The sequence below is a fragment of the Oryctolagus cuniculus genome, chromosome 6 (genome assembly GCF_051225735.1).
Source record: "Oryctolagus cuniculus isolate XC-2025 breed Fujian yellow rabbit chromosome 6, ASM5122573v1, whole genome shotgun sequence".
Lineage (NCBI taxonomy): Eukaryota > Metazoa > Chordata > Mammalia > Lagomorpha > Leporidae > Oryctolagus > Oryctolagus cuniculus.
This window is the reverse complement of record NC_142872.1, coordinates 30,907,471-30,933,790: the sequence shown is the minus strand read 5'-3', so window position 1 is coordinate 30,933,790 and position 26,320 is coordinate 30,907,471. Positions and strand designations below refer to the sequence as shown.

The 26,320-nt window shown below is 43.7% G+C and overlaps 1 protein-coding gene across 2 annotated transcripts in view; it reads right to left on the bottom strand.

The window, feature by feature from the left end:
- The window catches only part of NDFIP1 (Nedd4 family interacting protein 1), a 57,579-nt gene that overhangs the window by 30,275 nt on the left and 984 nt on the right, over positions 1 to 26,320 (bottom strand). The window lies entirely within an intron of this gene.

The following is a 26,320-nucleotide window of genomic DNA, read 5'->3' as shown; positions in this document are numbered from 1 at the left end:
GGGCAGCCTCTCTGCCAGGTCCCCTAGAGCTCAGGGATTTTCAGGCTCTCTGAAGTGCGTCAGTGTCACTTTGGGGTTGGAGCTGGGAAAGATTCCCAAGTTCTCCTATCAGCTGCGTTAGTGGAGTCCAACTTCACTACTTCACAGCTACAGAATCTGCTTTGTTAGGAGATACCCTGAGAGGAAGGTCTGAAAAGAGGTGAGTGAACTTCATCCTCTCAATGCAGTCTACTGGATGGGAGTGGGAGGAGCTATCCTTTGCGTGACTATGATAAGACAGTAAATGGCCATCAGGAATGGGATTCTTTCATGTCACTCTGCTAAAATTTGAATCAACTTTGCCTTCAAATATGATTTACATGGAATTTTTCCCAAATCAAACTATCCAACTACTTACACATGCCATAGAAAAGCACTTAGCTTAATACAAAACTACCTGTAACATTACCCATGTCTCCCCCTGCTCCAACAATAATCCAATCATCTGAAATCCAGAAGCTCCTCACTCCATCACATTGCAGACTAAGCATCCCTGTCCTGACTGTCCATGCTCTCCTATACCCAAGCAGACTGCCACGGCTCCCGGAAGAACCCTCAACTTATCCATTTCCCCCCTGCTATGGTGCATCTTGGCCTTGATTACCTTTAACTTTTTAAATATTTATTCACAAAAAGGTACTACTATTCTGTTCTCAATACTAAGTCTATAAAACAGCACATCTAAAATAAAGGGTTTCCTTTTTCTTCTTGTCACCTCTGTATCTAGGTACTATCGCTAGGAGACCTAAATATATGACATGTTAAAGATTCTCCAATACAGTAATCACACACAGTTCCAGTTATAACAGAAGCAGACTTGAAGTGAACACATTTATAAAGATATTTACCCTCTATAGTTTTAAATTATTTGAGTTTCCACCCAGCAAGAAAGCTTCTCTGCTAAGTACTGCAGTTCTCTGCATACGATCTTTCACTTAGAAATGAGCTGCTTTTGAGCAACAACAGACAGGAGAGGATTAGGGCTTAGTAGGGGCAACATCTACAATTCAACCAAATGGCAGCACCTACAGACACTTAAAAGTCATTCTTCAATTCTCTACATACGTACTAAGAAAGAGAAAACAATAAAAAAAAAAAAAAAAAAACAACACTGGGGGGCAGGCATTTAGTTGCTGGTTGAGACAGGCTAGGTGGGAAACCCATGTCCCACATGAGAGTGCCTTGGGTGCAACACACAGCTCTGGATCCTGATCCAGCTTCCTGGAAGGCAGTGGTGATGGTTCAAGTATTCGAGTTCCTGCCACCCAGATGGGAGACTGGTATTGAATTCCCAGATCCCAGCTTTGGGTCTCGGTGGGCATTTGGGCCAGTAAATGGAATGCCTGCCTCTGTCTCTTTTTCTCTGCTTTTCGAATACTAAAAAAAAAACACTAAACATAACCATGTATCTTTATACATAAAAAAGAATATAATTCAAACACAATAAGCATGCGACAAATAATGTCAAATTTTCCAATAAACCCATAAAGTAGCAAGTATTTGCACCACTCAGTATTTGGAAGTGAATGGGTTCTATTTAAATGCAAGAAAATTCTCCTAAGTTTTAAACTGCTTTAAATTATTAACAATTAATCCAAGAAACTCCAGAATTAGTGCCTTAACTACAGCTTTAAATGCTATTTACCATTCTAATTTCACAGTTTATTTACACAAATTTTACCTTAAAATTCAGTTTTTAAACCTCTCATTACCACCCACTTCTTCAGCACACTCCAAATTCTAACAAACCAGATAGTATAATTAATAGCAAGTAAACAAGCATATTTTCCTAGGTGAACAACTGAGTTTGCTATTGAATTTTCTTGTTTAAATATTGCCAGAAAGTTTGTAAGGGTTCTAAATAACTTATTGTATATAAGCTTAAGTAGTTATTCTTACATTAACAATTCTTTATATTCAAAAAACAGTTCTCTAGTAAATTGTTATTGATTAAGAAATGATAGTTTATTTTATTTTTAAAAAAGATTGGCCTGGCCGGCACCACGGCTCACTAGGCTAATCCTCCGCCTTGCAGCGCCGGCACACTGGGTTCTAGTCCCAGTCAGGGTGCTGGATTCTGTCCCAGTCGCTCCTCTTCCTGTCCAGCTCTCTGCTGTGGCCCGGGAGGGCAGTGGAGGATGGCCCAAGTGCTTGGGCCCTGCACCCGCATGGGAGACCAGGAGAAGCACCTGGCTCCTGGCTTCGGATCAGCGCGGTGTGCCGGCCGCAGCAGCCATTGCGGGGTGAACCAACGGCAAAGGAGGACCTTTTTCTCTGTCTCTCTCTCTCACTGTTCACTCTGCCTGTCCAAAAAAAAAAAAAAATTTTTTTTTTATCTATTTGAAAGGCAGAGTTACAGAGAGGCAGAGGCAGAGAGGGACAGAGAGGTCTTCTATCTGCTGGCTCACTCTCCAAATGGCTGCAAAGGCCACAGCTGGGCCGATCCAAAGCCAGGAGCCAGGAGCTTCTTCTGGGTCTCCCACAAGGGTGCAGGAGCTCAAGGACTTGGGCCATCTTCTACTGCTTTCCAAGGTCATACCAGAGCACTGGATGGGAAGTGGAGCAGCCAGGACTTGAACCAGCACCAATATGGGATGCCAGCACTACAGGCGGTGGCTTTACCCACTATGCCACAGTGCAGCCCTGATAATTTATTTTTTTAAGATTTATTTTTATTTGAAAGCCAGAGTTAGAGAGAGGGAGAGACAAAAGAGGGAGATCTTCCACCTGCCAGTTCACTCCCCAAGTGCCCACAACAACTAGGGCTGAGCCAGTAAAGTCAAGAGCCCCCATGAACTATCCAGGGACCCACGTACTTAAACCATCATCTAGTGCCTCTCAGTCTGTACATTAGCAGGAACGTAGGTCAGATACAGAGTAGTTAGGACTTTGAACCTGGCACGCTGACAGGGGAAACAAACATCCCAAGAGGCAAATTAACCACTGTATCATGCACCCACCCCAAGAGTGCCTGGTTTTGATACCCAGCTCTGGCCCGTTTCTTGCTAAAGCATACCCTGAGAGGCAGTGGTAATGGTTCAACTTAAGTAACTCAGTTACTGCTTACCCACATGAGAGACTAGAATTGAGTTCTGGCTCCTGGCTTGGGTTGGCCTAGGTAGTCCTGGCTGCTGCAAGAATTTGGAGAGTGAATTGGCAGATGGGAGTGCCTCTGTTTCCCAAATAAATAATTTATTTTTATTTACCTGCAAGGTAGAGTGACACACACATGGAAAGAAGGAGACAGAGAGGGGCCGGCACTGTGGCTCACTTGGCTAATCCTCCGCCTGAGGCGCCGGCATCCCATATGGGCTCCGGGTTCTAGTCCTGGTTGCTCCTCTTCTAGTCCAGCTCTCTGCTGTGGCCCGGGAAGGCAGTAGAGGATGGCCCAAGTGCTTGGGCACCTGCACCCACGTTGGAGACCAGGAAGAGACACCTGGCTCCTGGCTTCGGATCGGCGTAGTTCCAGCCGTAGCGGCCATTTTGGGGGGTGAACCAACGGAAGGAAGACCTTTCTCTCTGTCTCTGTTTCTGTCTCTCTCTCTCTCTCTCACTGTCTAACTCTGTCAAATTAAAACAGAGAGAGAGAGAGAGACAGAGAGATCTTCCTTCTGTTGGTTCATCCCCTAACTGGCCAAGAAGGCTGGGGATAGACCAGGCTGAAGCCAAGAGCCTAGAACCACATCCTGGTCTCCCACATGGGTGGCAAAGGCCCAAGCACTTGGGCCCTCTTGCTGCCTTCCCAGGCACATTAACAGGGACCTGGAAGGGAAGTGGAGCAAGTGGGACTTGAACCATGTTCCAATATAGCATGCTGGTGTTACAAGCAGCAGCTTAACCCACTATACCACAACACAAGCCCTAATAAATAATTTAGCACCTCCCTCCCCCCCAAAAAAGGCAACTCAGGGAAGGCATTTGGTGTAGCGATTAGGATACCACTTTAGATGCAAACATCACATATCAGAGTTTCTGGCTAAAGTCCTGGCTCTTCCACTTCCAACCCAGCTTACTGTTAATATGCACCCTTGGGAGAAGCAGATAGATTATGGTTCAAGTACTTGGGTCCTTGCCACTCCCCAGGGGGCTCTTGGCTTCAGCCTGGCCCAGCCCTGGAGTTACAGGCATTTGGGTAGTGAATCAACAAATGGAAGAGCTCCCTCTCTCTGCCTTGCAAACAAAAGGAAAATAAATGAACAAAAAATAATTTTTTTTATTTGACAAGCAGAGTTAGACAGTGAGAGAGAGAGACAGAGAGAAAGGTCTTCCTTCTGTTGGTTCATTCCCCAAATGGCTGCCACGGCCGGCTTACTGCGCCAATCTGAAGCCAGGAGCCAGGTGCTTCCTCCTGGTCTCCCATGCGGGTGCAGGGCCCAAGCACGTAGGCCATCCTCCACTGCCTTTCCGGGCCACAGCAGAGAGCTGGACTGGAAGAGGAGCAACTGGGACTAGAAACTGGTGCCCATATTGGATGCCAGCACTGCAGGTGGAGGATTAACCAAGTGAGCCACAGTGCCAGCCCCCCAAAAAAGAAATTTAAGGAAACTCAATTTTAAAGTGAGCAAAAGGTATGAAGAAAAATTTCTCCAAAGAAACATACAAATAATAGAAGCAAAATGTTCAATACCACTAAGTGATCAGGGAAATACAAATCAAAACTATGAGACAACACTTCATGCCAACTAGGATAGTTATAATCAAAAAGAAACAGAGGTAAGTATTATGATACAGTGGGTTAAGTTGCTGCTTGGGCCAATCACATCCTATATTGGAGTGCCTGGTTTGAATGCCTGCTACTCTGCATATTTCTGATTCAGATTCCTATTAACGTGCTTGGAGGCAACAGATGATGGCCCAAGTACTTGGGTTCTTGCTATCCACATGGGAAACCTGGATGGAGTTCCTTGCTCCTGACTTCAGCCTGACCTAGCCTTGGCTATTGTGGACATTGGGGGAGTAAACCACTGGATGGAAGATCTGTTTCTGTCACTCTGCATTTCACATAAATTAATAAATTTTACAAAAAAAATAAAGAGAGATAGCACAGTTATGTACACTGGAGAAAACTGGAAACCTAATATACTAATGGTGAAAATGTATAATGATTTAGCCACCGAAAAAAGCTAGGCAGTTTCTCAAAAAAAGTTAGACATCAAATTTCAAATTTTAAGATCCAGCAATTCACTCCTAGGTATATATCCAAGAGAAGTGAAAACATACATTCACACAAAAACTCATATATGAATGTTACAGCATTATTCCTATCAGCCAAAATGTTCAACTTAGAAATAAACAAGATATGATAAATTTATTCAAAGGAGTATTATGGGTCCAGTGCTGTGGTGCAGCAGGTAAAACCGTTGCCTGCAGTGCCGGCATCCCATATGGGTGCACATTAGAGTCCCGGCTGCTCTACTTCCAATCCAGCTCTCTGATATGACCTAGGAAAGCAGCAAAAGATAGCCTAAGTCTTTGGGCCCCTGCACCTGCATGGGAGACCCAGAAGAAGCTCCTGGATCCCGGCTTCAGAAAGGCCCAGCTCTGGCTTTTGTGGCCATTTGGGGAATAAACCAGCGGATGGAAGACCTCTCTCTCCCTCTCTGCCTCTGCCTCAAGTGCTTGGACCCCTGCACTTTGCATTGGAAACCCAGAGGAAGCTCCCGGCTCCTGGCTTCTTTTCTTGAGGCCAGCGCTATGGCACATCAGGTTAGAGTCCTGCCTGCTCCACTTTCCATCCAGCTCTCTGCTATGCCCTGGGAAAACAGTAGAAGACTGCCCAAATCTTTGGGCCCCTGCACCCACATGGGAGACCCAGAAGAAGCTCCTGGCTCCTGGCTTTGGATCAGCCCAGCTCTGGATGTTGTGGTTATCTGGTGAGTGAACCAGTGGATGGAAGACTTCTCTCTCTCTCTTTCTCTCTCTCTCTCTGCCTCTCTGTAACTCTGCCTTTCCAAATAAATAAATAAGTAAATCTTTTTTTAAAGGAATATTACTCAGCCACAAAAAAGGTTGAAATGATGATACTTGTTACAAAATGGATGAAACTTAGCAACACTGTACTAGCACAAAGAAGCCTGTCACAGAAGAACACATACTATATAATGCTCCCACTTACTTGAAATGTCCAGAAAAGGCAAATTCATAGAAACCCAAGTAGATGTGACTGCCAGGATATGGAAAAGAGGAAATGGGGGAGTGATGATTGACTGCTAGTGGATCTGATTTTCTTTTTGGAGTGAGAAACATTTTTGGAAATTAGTGTTAATGATTGCACAAGCTTATACATATAATAAAAAAATCCCTGAACTGTATGTTTCGGAGGAGTGAATTTTATGGTATGCAGATTTTATCTATTAAAAAAAAGTAAAATAATAGGATAGTTCCTGACTTTGAAAAAGCAAACTCATGTAAGTTTTATTTAAAAAAAAAAAAAAGAAAGAAAGAAAAAAAAAGAAAGCTTAACTCCTAAGCATTATTCTCTGGCTAAGTCAATATCTGTGTCCCTCAATATAAAGGTTCATATTCCATCAACATCCACAGAGCTTCACACAGAACACATTTGTGAATGGATGAAGATAACAAAGAAAAGTAACACACTGTATTGCAAACTAATTAGTTTTAAAACATTCTCGGAGCTAGTGTTGTGGCTTAGCAGGTACAGCCGGCTGCTGCGATGCCAGCATCCTATATGGGCACTGATTTGTGTCCCAGCTGCTCCACTTCCGATCCAGCTCCCTGTTGATGCACCTGGGAAGGCGGCAGAAGATGGCTCAAGTGCTTGGGCCCCTGCACCCACGTGGGAGATCTGGAAGAGACTCTTGGCTACTGGCTAGGCCTGACATAGCACTGGCTGTTATGGACATTTGGGGAACGGATCAGCAGGTGGAGGATCTCTCTCTCTCCCTCCTTCCCTCTGTGTGGCTCTGAATACCAAATAAAAAAAAATCTTTAAAAAAATTCCAAAATATTCAACTTTCCTGAAGAAAATATACTATCATCAGGAAATCAAAGATACATTGCTTAACACCCTGTTTTGTTTTTTCTTTAAAGATTTTATTTATTTATTTGAGAGGTAGAGTTACAGAGAGGGGAGAGACAGAGAGAGGTCTTCTACCTGCTGGTTCACTCCCCAAATGGCTGCATTGGCCAGAGCTGGGTGGATCTGAAGCTAGGAGCTTCCTCCTGGTCTCTCATGTGGATGTAAGGGCCCAAGCACTTGGCCTATCCTCTAACTGCTTTCCCAGGCCACAGCAGATAGCTGGATCAGAAGAGGAACAGCCAGGAACAGGAATCAGCGCTCATATGGCACACTGTTGCCAAAGGCGGAGGCCCAGCCCACTATGCCACAGTGCCGGCCCCTAATATCCTGTTTTAAGAGCTAATGATGAACATCATTATTTTTTCCTATTTCAAAAGTTTAAATAAAGACAACTTTAAAAGCAAATCAACCAAGACCTGGATTTAGTGCCTCTTAGTTAGAATAAAAAGATAAATGCAAATCCTCTTAATACCAAAATGAAAACACAATTAAAAATCAAAATTCACCAAAGCAAAGGAAAAGCAAAGTAATTAGAATAATGCATTTAACAATCAATGCAATAACAGATGAAAGAATGCTCTAATACAGCAGTAAATCCCCTTAGAAAGGCCACTATTTTGTTTTGCCTTTTTTTTTTTTAAGATTTATTTGAAATACTAAATGACATGGTATGTGGGGGAGGGGGAGAGGGAAAAAATACGTGGACGAGAGACAGCTTCCATCTGTGGTTCTTTTTTTATTTTTAATTTTTTTTCTTATTTTTGACAGGCAGAGTGGACAGTGAGAGAGAGAGAGAGAGAGAGAAAGGTCCTCCTTTCCCGTTGGTTCACCCTCTAATGGCCGCCGCGGCCGGCCGGTGCAGTGTGGCCGGCGCACCGCACCGATCCAAAGCCAGGAGCCAGGTGCCTCTCCTGGTCTCCCATGCGGGTGCAGGGCCCAAGCACTTGGGCCATCCTCCACTGCACTCCCGGGCCACAGCAGAGAGCTGGCCTGGAAGAGGGGCAACCAGGACAGAATCCGACGCCCCGACCAGGACCAGAACCCAGTGTGCCGGCGCCGCAGGCGGAGGATTAGCCTATTGAGCCGCGGTGCAGGCCCCATCTGTGGTTCTCTCCCCAGACGGCCTCAACAGCACTCATGCTCCACCAGGACACCATCAAGCAAATGTTTTCTGGCACTTAACTGCAGCAAAGCCTAGTCAAGAACCTTCCAGGTTACTGGTGCACGCCCAGTGGTCATGATTTTGTAAATCTGGAGAAATAAGTAGTGACAACAGCTCATTGCTTTCAGATAGGCAACAGCAGATCTCTTTGCCCCTGAACACAGTACCTTTTTAAGTAGCATCCAAACCATTTAATAACCAGTCCATATCCTCAGTAGTGTTCTGAGCCCAACCTCTTCTCTATAAGGAAACAGGCTCAATTCAGAGCCCGAGGGCCTGTTTTGAGAAAGAATTAGAAGTACTAAGGAAAGACAAGTTGAAGTGGACCATGACCAAGCACCTGACTTACTCTACTGACTTTGACAGGACAGCAGAAACTGTTCATCTTATGTTTACAGGGTAAATAATTTTCAAAACAGTAGCTACGGGCCAGCATTGTTGCATAGCAGGTAAAGTCTTGGCCTGCAACACCAGTAATCCATATTGGAACCGGCTCATGTCTTGACTGCTTCACTTGTAATCCAGCTCCGTGCTAATGGCCAGGGAAAAGCAAGAGAAGATGGCACAAGTGTTTGGCTCCTGCCACTCAAGTGGGAGACCCAGATGAAGCTCCTGGCTACTGGCTTCCCTGGAAGCTGTGGCCATCTGGAGAGTGAGGCAGCAGTTCAAAGATGGCTCTCTTTCTGTCTCTCCTCCTCTCTCTGTAACTCTGACTCTCAAAATAAATAAATCCTTAGAAAAAAATTAAAAGACATCCTAATAACCAAAAAATTTACAAAGGTGCTCTGTGTCATGAGCCATTACAACCATTACAGAAATACGGGTTGCAATCACAGGTAATGGTTGAAAGTTTAAAACATTTAAAACATACCAAATGTTGTTGAGGGATACAAAAACCAAATCTGTCAGAGCCTGCACTGTGGCACAGAAGGGCAAGCCTCCACGTGTAGTACTGTCACTTCATATGGGTGACATACAGTTAGAGTTCTGGCTGCTCCACTTTCAATCCAGCTCCCTGCTAATGTGCCTGGGAAAGCAGCAGAAGACAGCCCAAGTACTTGGGCCCCTGCACCCATGCGAGAGACCTGGAGGAAATTCCTGGCTCCTAGCTTTGGTCTGGCCCAACCCTGGCCATTGTGGCCATTTGGGGAGAGAATCAGCAGATAGACGATATCTCTCTTTCTCCATAACTCTGCCTTTCAAATAAATAAATAAATCTTTAAAAAATTTTAAAAAAACAAATCTGGCAAACTTCTGGTAAGAGTATAAATCTGTGCAACCACTTAAGAAAACTATTTGGCAATATCTATTAAAGATGAATTTGCATACAGCCTATGACCTAGCAATTTTGTTTCTAGTTATAGCCAATAGACACATTTACATATGTGCATCAAAAAACATGTTCCAAGGATGTTCAAAGCAATACCATCCATAATATTGGAAATTACCCAAATACCTAGCAGCAGCAAGAGTGTGCAAGCAGATGTGGGATCTGAGCACAGTGGAATGTTACACAGCAAGGCAGGTGAATGTGATACATAACATGGGTGAAGCTTTTATTTTTTTTAAAGATTTATTTATTTATTTGACAGGTAGAGTTACAGAGAAGCAGAGGGAAGGAGAGAAGGAGGGAGAGAGGGGAAGGTGGGAGGGAGAGAGAGAGAGAATCTTGCATCTGCTAATTCACTCCCAAAATTGTTCGGGCAATCTGAAGCCAGGAGCTTCTTCCTGGTCTCCCACATGGTGCAGGGGCCCAAGCACTTGGACTATCCACTGCTGCTTTCCCAGTCCATTAGCAGAGAGCTGGAACAGAAGCAGAGCAGCCAGGACTCTAACCGGCACCCATACGGGATGCTGGCACCGCAGCTGGCAGCCTTACCCACTACACCACAGTGCTGGCCCCAATAAATAAATCTTAAAAAAAACGAAGAAGGTTCACCAAACATATCGTGCTTCCCCAAGTGCTTTCCTTGATGGCACATTCTAATGAGCAGGCAAGGATGACCCGAGAGCTTCTGCTTCTAACACAAAACATCATAGGAGACCAATGCAAACAGAAAAAAAAGCAATATGGAAGAAACGATTATGAGCTTTGAGTCCCAGCTGCTCCACATTTTTTTTTTTTTTTTAAGATTTATCTATTTATTGGCTGGCGCTGTGGCTCAATAGGCTAATCCTCCACCTTGCGGCGCCAGCACACCGGGTTCTAGTCCCGGTCGGGGTGCCGGATTCTGTCCTGGTTGCCCCTCTTCCAGGCCAGCTCTCTGCTGTGGCCCGGGAGTGCAGTGGAGGATGGCCCAAGTCCTTGGGCCCTGCACCCCATGGGAGACCAGGAGAAGCACCTGGCTCCTGGCTTCGCATCAGCGCAATGAGCCGGCCACAGCGCAACGGCCGCGGCGGCCATTGGAGGGTGAACCAACGGCAAAAGGAAGACGTTTTTCTCTGTCTCTCTCTCTCTCACTGTCCACTCTGCCTGTCAAAAAAAAAAAAAAAAAAAAGATTTATCTATTTATTTGGAAGTCAGAGTTACACTGAGAGAGGAGAGGCAGAGAAAGAAAAAGAGGTCTTCCATCTGCTAGTTCACACCCCAATTGGTCACAATGGCCACAGCTGTGCCGATCCGAAGCCAGGAGCCAGCAGCTGCTTCTCAGTCTCCCACATGGGTGCAGGGGCCCAAGGACTTGAGCCATCTTCCACTGTTTTCCCAGGCATAGTAGAGAGCTGGATTGGAAGTGGAGCAGCCGGGACTTGAACCGGCGCCCATATGGGATGCCAGCACTGCAGATGGTGACTTTACCCACTACACCACAGTACCGGCCCTAAGCTCCCCCACTTCTTACTCAGCTTCACATGGGAGACCTGGATGGAGTTCTATCAGCCTTTTCCAGCCTCAGTGGTTGTGTCCATTTGGGGAGCAAATTAGTTAATGGAAGATCTCTCTATCTCCTCGTTCTTTTATAAATCTGCCTTTCAAATAAATAAATAAGTAAACAAATCTGTTAAAAACACAGACTTAAAAAACAAGGACAGTGTGCTAATATTTAAAATGGGACACAATCTGAGGTTTTAAAAATAAAACATATGTCTCTCCCTCTCTCTAATTCTGACTTTGAAATATGTAAATACATAAACCTTCGAAAAAATTACAAAAGTTTATAAAAAATTAGAAGATAAAACTGAGAAAAATATCATAGACGGTAGATCAGACAGAAAATATGAGAAAAGGCAAAAGAAATTTCTTTAGAAAAAAATCAGTATAAGAGGCTTGAAATCCAATCATCAAAGAGAGAAGAAAAAAAAAATCAAAGTAGAGAAAAATCAAATAAGTACACTTTAAACTTTCTCAGAACCGAAGGACAAGAGTGTCCAGACTGGAAGGGCACACTGAGTGCCTGGCACAATGGATGAAAATCTATCTACATCAAGGTGCAACCTAGTGAGAATTTCAGGACACAGGAAAAGGGCTGGGGTGAGCTGGGGAAGTACGCCTACTCTGTAAAGAATCAGATACTACAATGGCTTCAGGCTTCCTAATAGCAACACTGGAGCCTGGAAGGCAATGGTGCAAATCCCTTCAACATTCTGAGAAAAATATCTCCAACCCAGAAATCTAAGTAAGTGTGAAAATTCAAAATAATAAGATATTTAGATATGCAAGGTCTAAAACAATTAAAATGTTTAAACTCCTGTGTATTCGTTCTCAAAAAGCTGCTGGAGGACACGCTCCAAGAAAACAAGGCAGTCAATCAAGAAAGAAAAATGTGAATCAAGGACAGGGGCTTCAATTAAAAAGGCCAAGGAAGCCGGAGCTATGGAGTAGTGGGTAAAGTCACCGCCTGCACTGCCAATATCCCATATGGGTGCAGGTTCAAGTCCCGGTTGCCCCACTTCCAATTCAGCTCTCAGCTAAGGTGTCCAAGAAAGCAGTGGGAGATGGCCCAAGTATTTGGACCCCTGCACCTACATGGGAAACCCAAAAGCAGCTTCTGGCTCCTGCCTTCGATTGGTTCACCTCTGGCTATTGCAACCATTTGGGGAGTGAACCAACAGATGGAAGATCTCTCTCTCTCTGTCTCTCCTTCTCTCTCTTTCAAAAACAAACAAACAAACAAACAAACAAACAAAAACCAAAGACTGGGAAAGGAAACTCCTAGAATGAAAACTAAACAGCAGGCTTTGTCCCATCCCATATTAGAGTACCTGGGTTAGATACCCAGCTGCAACACCACCAGCACCCATATGAGCAGCAGTTCAAGTCCCAGTTGCTCCACTTCTTATCCAGCTCCCTGCTAGGGCACCTGGGAAAGCAGTGGAAGATGATCCAAGTGCTTGGGCCCCTGGCACCCACATTTGAGACTGGGACAGAGTTTCAGGCTCCTGGCTTTGGGCTGGCCCAGCCCTGGCCACTGCAGCTACTCAGCAAGTGAACCAGTGGCTGGAACACCTTTCTCTCTCTAAGTGCCTTTCAAATAATTCAATAAATCTAACAATAAAAATAGCTCCTGTCTTTAGCTTGCCACTAATAAAGTCCTTGGGAGGCAACGGTGATGGCTGAAGTAACTGGGTTCTTGTCATCCCTGTGCAAAACCTGGACTGAGTTGAGTGTCAGTCAGTTTAGCACAGCCCCACCCTGGCCCAGCTCTGGCTGTTGCAGGCATTTGGGGACTAACTGGTGGAGGACGAGATCTCTTTCTGTCTCTCTCTCTAATTGCCTCTCAAACAAAACAATGACAAAGCTGAAATCTGAGAAATCAAGAAGCTGCACACTTTAAATGTTATTTAGCTACAAATATAATAGTGTAAGAGTCTAAAGATCTAAGCGGCAGGCAGATGAACAGGAGGCTGCTGCTGTGGGTAATAAACTAGTAAGATGTATGTATGTATAACTCTAATCTACAATGCACATATAACTTTGATACAGATTAAAAACTAGATAAGAAATAAAAACAAACATGATAAAATGTGTTACACAAGGAGAATCTCTCTGCTCAAAGGAAACTAAACGGACCGAAGGTGGGGAGCGTGATGTAACAAGAGTGAGGGCTAGGAGGAAGGGGCATTCCAGATAGAACAGAGTGAGGGGCAGCTTCCAGGTAAGAGAGGATGATGCATGCTGGGAACTGAAACACGTTCCTTGTACAATACCAGTCATGACAGCCCACCCTTCCCCCCAAGGCCCTGTCTCCCCCATTGACATCTGCCTCAATCTCTGAGGCCAGGCTCAAGTTTCAGTTCTCAGAAGCTTTCCTAGAAGTCTCTGGAACCAGGAGATCTCTTTCTCCTCTAATGCCTATTTAAAAACATTTCTTTATGTTTGTTTGTAAGGCAGAGTGATAGAGAGAGGGAGAGACAGATCTTCCATCTGCTGGTTCCCTCCCCAAATGCCAGCAATAGCTGAGGCTGGGCCACACTGAAGTTAGGAATCAGGAACTCCATCTGGGTCTCCTATGTGGGTGGCAGGAACCCAGGGTGTGCAGTAGCAGGAAGCTGGATGGGAAGTAGAGGAAAGACTGGGTCCATGTACTCTGATCCAGGATGTGGGCATCTCAAGCAGTGGCACAACCCACAGTAAGACAATGAATGCCCCCAAATTCCCCCTGTTAATTAAATTACAGAGGGCCCAAAAGATGAAGAGTCTGCAGAAGGGCAGCTAAATGCTTAGCTAAACTCAATACTGTATACAAATTTTGAAATAAAAAGCTGTATTCTACTTATTCCAAGACAAGTGTAAGAGTAACACAAGTAATAATAAAAACAGTATACAGGGATTTTAAAAATGTTTTCTTCTTGAATATGAAATTTCTAAGTTTATAAGGAAAACACGTGGCAAATACAGAAAAATAGACAAGAAAAATAAAAACTATCGTAATTCCATCTCTCAGATGCCTTTCCAATCCTTAGGGAGTATATATTATTTTATAAAATTTCCCACTTAATACATGATGGGATTTGCTTTCTTTTTAAAAGGTATTTATTTAAAAGCATTACAGAGACAGAGGGAGAGACAGAAACAGACAAAGAGAGAGATCTTCCATCTGCTGGTTCACTCCCCACATGGACGCAACAGCCAGGAGCCACAAATTTCATCCGAGTCTCCCACATGGGTGCAGGGGCCCAAGCACTTGAACCACCCACTGCTGCTTTCCCAGGCCATTAGCAGAGCGCTGAATCAGAAGAGGAGAGTTTGGGACTCAAACTGTCACCCATGTGGTATGGCATCGCAGGTAGCAGCTTCACCCACAACATCACAATGCTGGCCCCTGGATTTTCTTTCATCATTAAATATTATTTTGTAACGCCACTGTGTTTTGAAAATCATAATATATTAAGACTTTCTCTGAGATAGATTTTTAAAAATCTAAACCAAAGCATTAACTACAAATAGCTAAATAATAATTACAATAATATGCTAAAAGAAACACAAAATTGGTGTTAGATGGTATGCTCTAGGTGCAGATGTCTGGCACAGCATTTAAGTCATCAGTGGGGACTCAGGCAGTGATGTCCTAGAAACTCCACTTCCAAACTAACATCCTGCTAAAAATACACACACATCAGGTGATGGCTCAAAAGAACTTTGGTTCTTGCCACCCATATGGGAGACCATGATTTAGCTCCAGCCCCCTGGCTTTGGCCTGATCGAGCCTTGGCTGTTGCAGACATTTGAGGAATGAACCAGTCAACGTAAGATCAATCTCTCTCTGCCTTTCAAATAAAATGAAAATAGGGGTTGGCGCTGTGGCATAGCAGGTAAGGTGCTGGCATCTCATATGGACGCTGGTTTGAGTCTTAGCTGCTCCACTTCCAATTCAGCTCCCTGCTAATGGGCCTGGGAGAGCAGCAGCAGATAACCTAAGGTTTTGCTTCTCTGCATCCAAGCGGGAAACCTGGATGAAGCTCCTGGCTTTAGAATGGCTCACCTTGAGCCACTGAGGTCACCTGGGGAGTGGGCCTCTAGATGGAAGATCGGTTCTGTCTCTGACTCTGCCTTTCAAATAAATAAAGAAATAAATCTTAAAAAATTGGAAAACTTTAAAAATGATATACTCTAACAATTGTTGAGACCCTTTTCAATATAATTACAAATTCTCATTTAAATGTTTTCATTGAAATGTGAAATTTACACCTAAAACTGCATGTGGATTATGTTAAACCAATCTGAAACAGACTAATACAAGGTATTTTAGCCTTTCAATAGTTGCTGATAATATAGCCAAGGATTATCTTTCATTCCCAACATAAAAATTTTTCTTTTTTCTCCTTCTGAGCTAGTCATTTCGGTGAGATCTTAACTGTGTTCACCTCTATTAACTTAGCCACCTAAAAAGAAATCTGACCAATGTGTTTAAGAGCATTAATTAATGCTACCTACCATTACATGCATGACTGAGCAGAAGTCATTTAGGCACACTTTAAAATATCATATCTGAAAGTACAATTCAGCTACACAGGGACAAGTATTAAAAATAATCTCTTATCAACTATCAGTCATGTGCAAGATCCCCAAGGCTACAGACAACCTTCAAATCACATTTATGCTTCTATAGTAACTTGAGATTTTCTAAACTCCTAAAAACGTAACTGCCAATAGCAATGAGTAAAACCACTAGCAACTGAGCCAGTTTCTTTATTAAAAATAAAGGCGGGCCGGCGCCGCTGCTCAATAGGCTAATCCTCTGTCTTGGGGTGCCAGCACACCGGGTTCTAGTCCCGGTCGGGGCGCCAGATTCTGTCCCGGTGGCCCCTCTTCCACCGGGCCGCAGCGGCCAATGGAGGGTGAACCAATGGAAAAAAGGAAGACCTTTCTCTGTCTCTCTCTCACTGTCCACTCTGCCTGTCAAAACAAAACAAAACAAAACAACAACAACAACAAAAACAACAACAACAACAAAAAAACAACATAAAGGCTAGGGACTGGCAAGCCTATTAGCTGCTCTGCTTCTGATTCAGCTCCCTGTTAATGTGCTTGGGAAGGCAATACAAGATGGCCCAAGGCCGGCACCGCGGCTCAATAGGCTAATCCTCTGCTTGCGGCGCCAGCACACCGTGTTCTAGTCCCGGTCGGGGTGTCGGATTCTGTCCCAGTTGCCCCTCTTCCAGGCCAGCTCTCTGCTGTGGCCCAGGAGTGCAGTGGAGGATGGCCCAAGTCCTTGGGCCCTGCACCCGCATGGGAGACCAGGATAAATACCTGGCTTCTGGCTTCAGATCGGCACAGTGTGCCGGCTGCAGCAGCCATTGGAGGGTGAACCAACGGTAAAAGGAAGACCTTTCTCTCTCTGTCTCTCTCTCTCACTGTCCACTCTGCCTGTAAAAATAAATAAATAAATAAAAATAAAATAAAAATAAAAGACGGCCCAAGTACTTGGGCCCCTGCCACCATATGGGACACAGGGTTGGAGTTCCTGTCCAAGTCCTGGCTGTTGCGACCATTTAGTGAGTGAGCTATTGGACAGAAGATCTGCCTCTCTTTGCCTTTCTGTCCCTCTGTCTTTCAAATAAATAAATGCATCTTTAAAACAAAGTAAAGAAAAATAAAATGCTAAAAAAACTCTAGAGATGGGCATTTCACCTAGTGGTTGAGACTCAGGTTAAGATGCCCACTTCTCTTATGTGAGTACCTGCCTTCTGCTCTCGAGTGACTGGGTTCCTCTAACCCATGAGTTGCCAGTTCTCAGTTTAGACCGGTCTTGGTAACTGCAGGCATTTGGGGCAGTGAATCAGTAAATAAGAGTTGTGTTCCTATGCCTCTCACATCAAGTTTTAAAAATACTTTCTTGGAGTTGCAGGTATCATGGCACAGCAAATTAAGTCAAGGCTTGGGATGCCCAAATCCCATATCAGAATGCTTGGGTTCCAGTTCCAGGCGCACTTCCAATCCAGCTTCTTCCTAATATATACTCTGATAGGCAGCCAGTGATGGCTTCCTGCCAACCCTGTCAGAGACTCAGATTGGGTTCTGGGCTCTTGGCTTTGGCTTTGTGTTTTCTTTCTCTTTCTCAATGCCTCTCTTTTAAATAAATAATAATAGTAAAAAAAAAAAATTCTTTTCTTGCTTTTAAAAAAGTTGTTGAGCTTGCTGTGAACCAAAAATTGCTCCCAAATAGTCTATTTTGGTGATATGGGTATTTGACAGAATGGCTGTGAGGTCCCCATCCCATACAGTCCCTAGGTTCAGGCACCTGTTTGGATTCAGATTCAGCTTCAGGCTAATGTGCGAGCATCTTAGGAAGCAGCAGATGCTACCTCAAGCACCTGGGTACGTCACCCATGTGGGAGACCCAGAATTAGTTCCAGGCTCCCGGCTTTGTCCACACAGAGCCCTGCCGGTTATGGGCATTTAAAGAAGGAAGTATTTGGGCCAGCTTTCACAGGCACATTAGTAGGGAGCTGGATTGGAAGTGAAGCAGCTAGGATTTGAACTAGGGCCCATATGGGATGCTGATACAGCAGGCGAAGGCTTAACCTTCTATGCCACAGTGCCAGCCTTGGGGCAGGCATTGTGACACAGTATTGGTTAAGCTGCCATATGGGACGTCTGCACACCAAAACAGAGTGCCTACTTCAAGTTCCGGCTCCTCTGTGCTTCCAATCCAGCTTCTTGCTAATACACCTGGAAGGCAGAGCATCGCAGTCCAAGGATCTGGGCTCCCACCACTCACAGGAGACCCGGATGGAGTTCCTGGTCCTGGGTTTGACTTATACTAGCCCAGACTGTCGCAGTCATTTCAAGAGTGAACCTGCAGACGGAGGATCCCCTGCACCTCGAATAAATAAGTAAATCCCTGAACTATTACAGATAAAAATGCTTTAATAAAGTCTTTTTTTAAGATTTATTTTATTTATTTGAAAGTCAGAGTTACACAGAGAGAGGAGAGGCAGAGAGAGAGAGAGAGGTCTTCCATCCATTGGTTCACTCCCCCAGATGGCCACATGGCCAGAGCTGCGCCGATCTGAAGCCAGGAGCCAGGAGCTTCTTCAAGGTCTCCCACATGGGTGCAGGGGCCCAAGGACTTGGGCCATCTTCTACTGCTATCCCAAGCCATAGCAGAAAGCTGGATCGGAAGAGAAGCAGCCAGGACTAGAATTGGCACCCATATGGGATGCAGGCGCTTCAGGCCAGGGCTTTAACCCACTGCGCCACAGCATTGGCCCCTAATAAAGTCTTTGTATGTTCCTCAATTCATACCTACTTAGGGCCTAGGGTGAACCTCCCAAATACTGAACTCAAGCTTCAAAAACTGCTTATTAATACAAAACTATATGAAAAGTTTGGATACTGTAATACAAAGCTCCTAAAATGAAAGCTTTAAAATACTAAGAATACTAAGGCTGATATCCTAGGTCCACAAAATTTTACCTAAATTTTATAAGGGCACAGTAAGTATTTTTAAGGTATTTTTTTAAATGGCAAGTAAAATCATTAATAGAAAATCTGGAAATCATTCCTGTCATTTTTCTCCAAAAGTACTGTTTTAAGGCCAGCGCTGTAGAGTAGCAGGTAAAGCCGCTGCCTGTGATGCCAGTATCCCATGTGGGTTCAAGTCCCAGCTGCTCCACTTTTGATGCAGTTCCCTATTAATGAGCCTGGGAAAGTAGCAAAAGATGAGAGAACTGGAAGCCTTGGCTGTTGCAGCCATTTAAGGAGTGAACCAGGAGATAAGAAGATTCTCTTTCTCTCTCTCTAACTCTGCCTTTCAAAAAAAAAAAATATTGTTTTGAAAGCAGGGGGAAAAAAAAGACTACATTTGACAAAGACTACTGAACTTTACAGCACAAAGAGTACAGCTTAACTGTGCAAATTTAAAAATCCATTTAGCTGGCTGAAGGATCCAGGTTGGTAGGCAGAATGTTACAAAACAATGCAACTTTATTATAAATGTATGAAACTGCCCCACTCAAGAGGAGGTTGGAGGAGGAAGGTGCTGACCTAAGTAATTCTGGAAACCAGCAGAGTCTGTAAGACTAAAGGCCAAAGTAACTGTATACACGCCTCGTCCTCCAGTAGATAACACCATTTCCTGTAAGTGTATTGGCTAACAACTGATAACACTACCCAAGCACAGAAATGAGGAATGTGATATAATAGATTAAGCTTCCACCTGCAGTGCTGGCATCCCACATGGACACCGGTTCAAGTCCTGGCTATTCCACTTCTGATCTAGCTCCCTGCTAATGGCCTGGAAAGCAGTGGATGATGGCCCATGTGCATGGGCCCCTGTACCCACGTGGGAGACCCAAAAGAACCTCCTAGCACCTGGCTTTGGATTAGTTCAGCTCTGGCCATTGTGGCCATTTGGGGAGTGAATCAGCAGATGGAAGATGTCTCCCTCTGTCTCTCCCTCTCTCTATAAGTCTGCCTCTCAAACACTAGGCTAATCCTCCGCCTGTGGCGCCGGCACCCCGAGTTCTAGTCCCAGTTGGGGTGCCGGATTCTGTCCCGGTTGCTCCTCTTTCAGTCCAGCTCTCTGCTGTGGCCCAGGAAGGCAGCAGATGATGGCCCAAGTGCTTGGGCCCTGCACCTGCATGAGACCAGGAGGAAGTACCTGGCTCCTGGTTTCGGATCGGAGTGCGCTGGCTGTAGCAGCCATGTGGGGGGGGTGAACCAACAGAAGAAAGACCTTTCTCTGGCTCTCTCTCACTGTCTAACTCTGCCTGTCAAAAAAAAAAAAAAAAAAAAGGAAAAACAAATGAAGAATTAAGAAAATGAATGCCAGATGGAAGAGATGGAAGAAGACAGGTTTCTCAGTATGGTAATGGGAATTTAGAGATAAAGAAGTAGGCCAGACTGATCCCATGGTAAAGCATTAGAGTTGGAGATGTTAGTATGAACTTGTGGATAGCTCCATATAGACAGATGGTTACATTAAAAAAATTTACACATGTATAAATTACACATGTCCCACTTACGTTTCCTTTACTCTTTGAAACTAGCAGGTGAGGAATGTATCGATGCCTTACTGGATAACATGAAATGTATGCCACATTTTAGCACTGAATGATAAATAACATGAAATTAGATAGCAGAAGCCACTCCTTAAATCCTTTTATTTTTATTCATAAACTGCCCAATCTCAAATACCTCCAAATTGCATTCAAGCATTCAAGTCTCCACTTACTGGTATTTCCAATATCCTAATTTATAGGCAATGTCAGATAAATGGTCAAAGATTATCCTAAACTGTTGGGAGGGAAACATGTAAAAGGAACTACTACAGTGAATAAGAAAACGCTTCACCAGAATTGTTCTGAACAGGGTGGGAATTTGGCTTAGCAGTAAAGATGCTGCTTGGGATGCTCACATGTCATAATGGAGTGAGTGCCTGGGTTCAAATCCTGGCTCTGCTCCCAATTCCAGCTTCCTGCTTATGTACACCCTCGAAAGCAGCAGGTGATGGCTCAAGATGCTGGATCCCTGCCACCCACCTAAGAGTCCCGGAATGAGTTCCTGGCTTCTGCCTTGGGCTTGGCCCAGCCTAGGCTATTGTGGGCGTTTAGAGAGTAACTAGAGAGGCCGGCACCGCGGCTCACTAGGCTAATCCTCCGCCTAGCGGCACCAGCACACCGGGTTCTAGTCCCGGTTGGGGCGCCGGATTCTGTCCCGGTTGCCCCTCTTCCAGGCCAGCTCTCTGCTGTGGCCAGGGAGTGCAGTGGAGGATGGCCCAGGTCCTTGGGCCCTGCACCCCAGGGGAGACCAGGAAAAGCACCTGGCTCCTGGCTCCTGCCATCGGATCAGCGCGGTGCGCCGGCCGCAGCACGCCGGCCGCGGCGGCCATTGGAGGGTGAACCAACGGCAAAGGAAGACCTTTCTCTCTGTCTCTCTCTCTCACTGTCCACTCTGCCTGTCAAAAAATAAAAAATAAAAATAAAAAAAAAAATAGAGAGTAACTAGAGAAAGTTACGACTCTAGTTCTGACTCTCTGCCTTTCAAATAAATAAAATAACTAATTAAACACAAAAATGTTCTTAAGCTTAACCAGTAAAGCTAGCATTCGGGATTTTTTAATATAAATAATGTTATCCAGAAAAATGAGCCAGCCGAATTGTAACGGCAAAATGTACTAAATGATGTCTAAGTGGGTATTGTCTACTACTACATGAGAACAGTTCCACCAAGCAGTTGCACTTACTCAAAGATAATAAAAAATAAACTAGGAAGTCAAAGTAATTATTTTAATGTCCTAAAAACAAACAAACAAACAAACAAAAATCAGAGGATGTCACTAGAATCTTTCTCGTCAAGTCCTCCTTTCTTTTTTCTTCATAAGAAATACAAAGCCAGGGCCGATGCTGTGGCATAGCAGGTAAATTCGCCACCTTCAACGCCAGCATCCCATGTGGATGCTCCCTGCTAATGCACCTGGGAAGGCTGCGGAAGATGGGAGACCTGGAAGAAATTCCTGTCTCCAGGTTTCAGCCTGGCCCAGTCCTGGCCATTGCAGCCATTTAGGGAATGAACCAGTGGATGGAAGATTTCTCTCTCTGTCTCTCCTTCTCTCTCTGTAAATCTGACCTTCAAAAATAGAAAATGAAATTTAAAAACACAAAGTTGTTCTCATGGTAGGATTTATAACTTAATGTAAAGTACCATAACTGACTTCTAGGACAGAGTAATTTGAAGTTATGTACAGGCAAACCAGAAGGTGGCATCAGTTTGGAGTAGGATTCCCCACAGCAGTTCAACTGGGCCTTGGTTTCTGGAAGTACCAGGAAATACCGCCCTGTTTCCAGGGGAACAGGTACAATGACTAAGCCAAACAAATCTCCCCTAACTCATGGTCATCGGTGGGACTGGGCAAGAAAATAAGAATGGATTGACAGCAATCCATCACTGCTACACCAGTAAGGAGGCCCAACCAGAGCAGGTCAAATACAAAGGGCATTTACAGATCAGCAGCTTCTGACACTCACAAGTTCTGTTTCCGTATTCCTATCAGATGACTAAAGAGCTCTCATGCTATATTCCTCATGTGATAGTATCTGCTTAAAATAGCATAAATTCTTTGTTTTCAGTCATATACAGAAACACATATAAATGAAATAATTTATAGGATTTACTTCAAAATAATGGTGAGGGATACAATTAAGTAAGATTGGGCATTCACTGATAAATACCAGAAAGGGATGGATGCATTATCTTTACACTACTACCCTATTTATCATGTCTTCAAAATTTCCACAAAAAGTTGAAAATGTAAATAGTATGAAAAAAATTCTACTCCTATAACTCATCAACGAAACATAAACTGAATTCAAAAATGAGCAAAGAATCTGCAGAAATTTCTCCACAGAAGATATACAAATGGATAGTAAGCACATGAAAAAAATGCTTAATTTCACTAATCATTGGGGAAATACAAGTCAATACCACAAGGAGATCCACTTCATATCCATTAGATGGTTATTATCAAAACAAAACAACACAACCGAACATAAAGCTGAGGGTATGGAGCAACTGGAACTGAACCCCAGTGTGCCCTTAGCTGCAGCCACTAAGGAAAACAGGATGGTGTTTTAAATGAAATTACTATGTGACCCAGCAATTCTACTTCTGGGTATAACACTTAAAAGAATTAAAAGCAAGGACTTGCACAGATATTCGTTCACCCATATTCCCAGCAGCATTATGCACAACGGTCAAAAAGTGGAGGAAATCCAAATGTCTACAACAGATGAAGGAATAAACAAAATGTGGCAGAACCTTACCACGAAATATTATTTAGCTTTAGCAAGGAAGGAAATTCTGGCACAGGCTACAACATAGAGAAACCCTGAGGGTACCAAGCTATATGAAATAAGCTATTTACCAAAGGACAAATAATGTCTTGTTCCACTTGAAGAGCTACCCAGAGCAGCCAAATCCATAGAGAAAGAAAGGAGAATGGCAGCTGCCGGGGGCTGCAGGAGGGGATGAGGAGTTGTCGTTTAAGTGACCCACAGTGCAGCTTTGCAAAGCAGAAAAGTTCTGCAGATACACTGGCTGCATGACGACATAAATACACTTAATGCCACTGGACCCAAATGGTTAACATGGTAAATTCTATGTGTTTTACAATTAGAAAAAAGTTGCAAATGATTTACCAATCTTCTCATTATTTTTCAAAAAGTTTTCTTTGATCACTGACCACATGGGCCATAAACCCAGCAAAAAACCATAAAAATCCTGATATACATTCTAAGCAGTATTTCCTGACATAATTAATGATTTCTAAAGCTAAAAAAAAATTACCACAAAGGCATTATTCATCCCCTCATCCACCATCACGACTTCATCTTCATTTGTTAGTGATAAAATTCTTTCCCTGATCTATCAAAATGTTCCTTCACAATCCTGAGAGAGCTTATCCAGAAGCTATCACTCCCCAGGGGGCTGGTGCTGTGGTACAGGGGGTAAAGTCGCTGTCTGCAGTGCCAGAATCCCATATGGGTGCCAGTTCGAGTCCTGGCTGCTCCATTTCCAATCCAATTCCCTGCTATTGCACTTAGGAAAGCAACAGAAGATGGCCCAAGTACTCAGGCCCCTGCACATATGTGGGAAACCAGGAAGAAGCTCCTGGCTCCTGGATCAGGACTGGCTCAGCTGGAGCAGCTGCAGCCATTGGGGAAGTAAACCACTGTCTCCTTCTCTCCCTCCCTCCCTCTCTCTGTAGTTTTGCCTTTCAAATAAATAAATCTTTAAAATAATCTTAAAAAGGTATCATTCCCAAAACTCCTCTACAACATCAGATTGCAATACAAGATTATTGGTGATGGTAACAAATGGTAATGAGGCAAAATAAAACACTGTGCCAAAACTAAAAATTCCAGTTTGTTTTTAAACCTATATGGCAGTGTCCTCACCTATATGGCATATACACTGCATTCAAAGCCAACTGTCTCAAAACACCTGGCATGAACTGGCAGAATGTATGACACAGGCAAAGACGCATGGTGGTGAGGCCAAGAGGACTGATAATGGATGAGCAGGAACAAACACCTAGAGAGCGAGCACGGTCTAACACTGGGTATGGACCCACCTAGACTTTCCTGAAACAAGTGCTTCTGCATGTCAGGACACACATTCTCAGTTTCAAAATGCAAAAAGGAAAAAAAGATCATGACACCGGCAGCCCACAAGCCCAGCCTTTCTATATAGTCTGTAATCATGCTAAATTCAAGTTATACATGTTATACTGCCAGTACACAGACCATAAGGGCAAACTGTGTTTATATTTATGCACGAATCGTACGGTTTTCCATTACACTGACTTGGCTAGAGGATCATCCCAATTTAATTAACTAGATCAAATAGAAGTCAGAATAGCCTTTTGTGACATCCAAAGAGTATCATGCTCCTATCAAGTTGCCTGGACAATGCACCAACATTCTATAATTCAAAAGCCTTTTAAATATGTATGTTGTCTGACCAAACACTTCCCCATCTAGAAATTTACACTAAGGAAATAGCTTGAAGATGTGTATAAAAAAAAAAGTCAGTAAAAAAAACTGTAAGCTCTTAAATGACCAACAATACATAACGGAGTAAATTATTGTTTGGCCATGCAATTTTATGCCATGTGGACATTAAAAATATTTGATAAATACATGCATAGCACATTATGTGAAAAAGCACATTGCAAAATATTAAAATATGAACCCAATTTTTACATCTAGATTGTGTGCCTCTGTACATGCATGTGCGCAAGAGTACACACATATGCAAATATGTGAATTGCAGAACAAGAACATGATACAGTGAAGTGCAGGAGTCCATGAAATTGGCTGTCAGTGCACAAAGAGGAGCTTGTGTATGTATGTACGGGTGCATGAGAGTACTTACACTCGTGTGTGTATCTGCTAATGTGTACGCCTATATTTGGACTGTGAGCCTGTGTTTTAAGTAGGTGAGTGTAAATATATCTTTATAATCACCATTTAGCAGCTTTGTGACCTTGAGCAAGTTACTGAGCCTCTTTCAGTCTTGACTTTGTCATCTATACAACAAGAATAAACTCTGAGTCACTAGGGCTTCATAAGGATTAAATGAAAAATAAATGTAAACGACTAAATACTGTGACTGGTGCACAGTTAAATCAATGTTAGTCTTCCTTACCTGTAGACAGGTATACTGCTCTATATCTGTGTTTATTTACAAAGCTATAAATCCACAAGAATACACATCAAAATATTAATTTTGGTTATCTATAGGTGACAGATTATTGTCTGGACAATTTTTTTGCTTTCGTATTTTACAATTTTTCTAGGAAGACTATTGTTCCATTCTTTTTTGAAGGTTACTTCTTAAATGAATGAAATAAAGATGACACATCCCTGACACAACTCAGTTCTGCAGAAGTAAAAGCTAACAGATACTACACCAAGAAATAGATAATTCTGGTCCTCCAGCATATTTTTTGTATTCTAGCAGTGTATCAGCGTTACCCAACAGCTCAAGAAGATGGCAGTACAAAGAAAACCTGCAGCTCCTCCGCTTGCTTGCCTTGCCCAAGTCAGGACAGAAACAAGAGGGTACAGGTGCGATTTGCAAACACCTTGGTGACAGTTAAGTGACATCTGTCTTCGGCATTTTATTAAAGCAGGAAGGACCCCTCCCCCCCAAGTCTTGCCTAAGGTCATACGAAAAAGGATGTCAAGAGATCTCAAGATTAGACTGCACAGCCACCAATTCTGGTCGTGTTTATGAAACCAAGAAGCTACATTCTAACCAGTCATTTCGGGAGTCCGCGCCGGAGGCGGGGGCGAGTTACAACACCCACTCTCACCCCCGGCCCGGAAGACAGCAAAACAAACCAGTAACTGCACCGGGGTTCATCTGCTTGTTGTCATCGAACTGGTTTTCCTTATTTCTAAAACATAAAATCGCACATCCCCTAAGGTAGGCCATTTGATTACATAAAAGCAGGGCTGACAATTGTATGCAAATTATATCAGAAGCATTTGAAACCCGACAAAACAGTTATTTGCGGTTCCCATCGACACCAGTTACTACCCGTTTCAATCCCCACAATTACCATGTGTTCGACGAACACCTCTAAATCCTACAGAGGGTCTCTCTGAATTTCCAAGGGAAACTCAGCCACAGA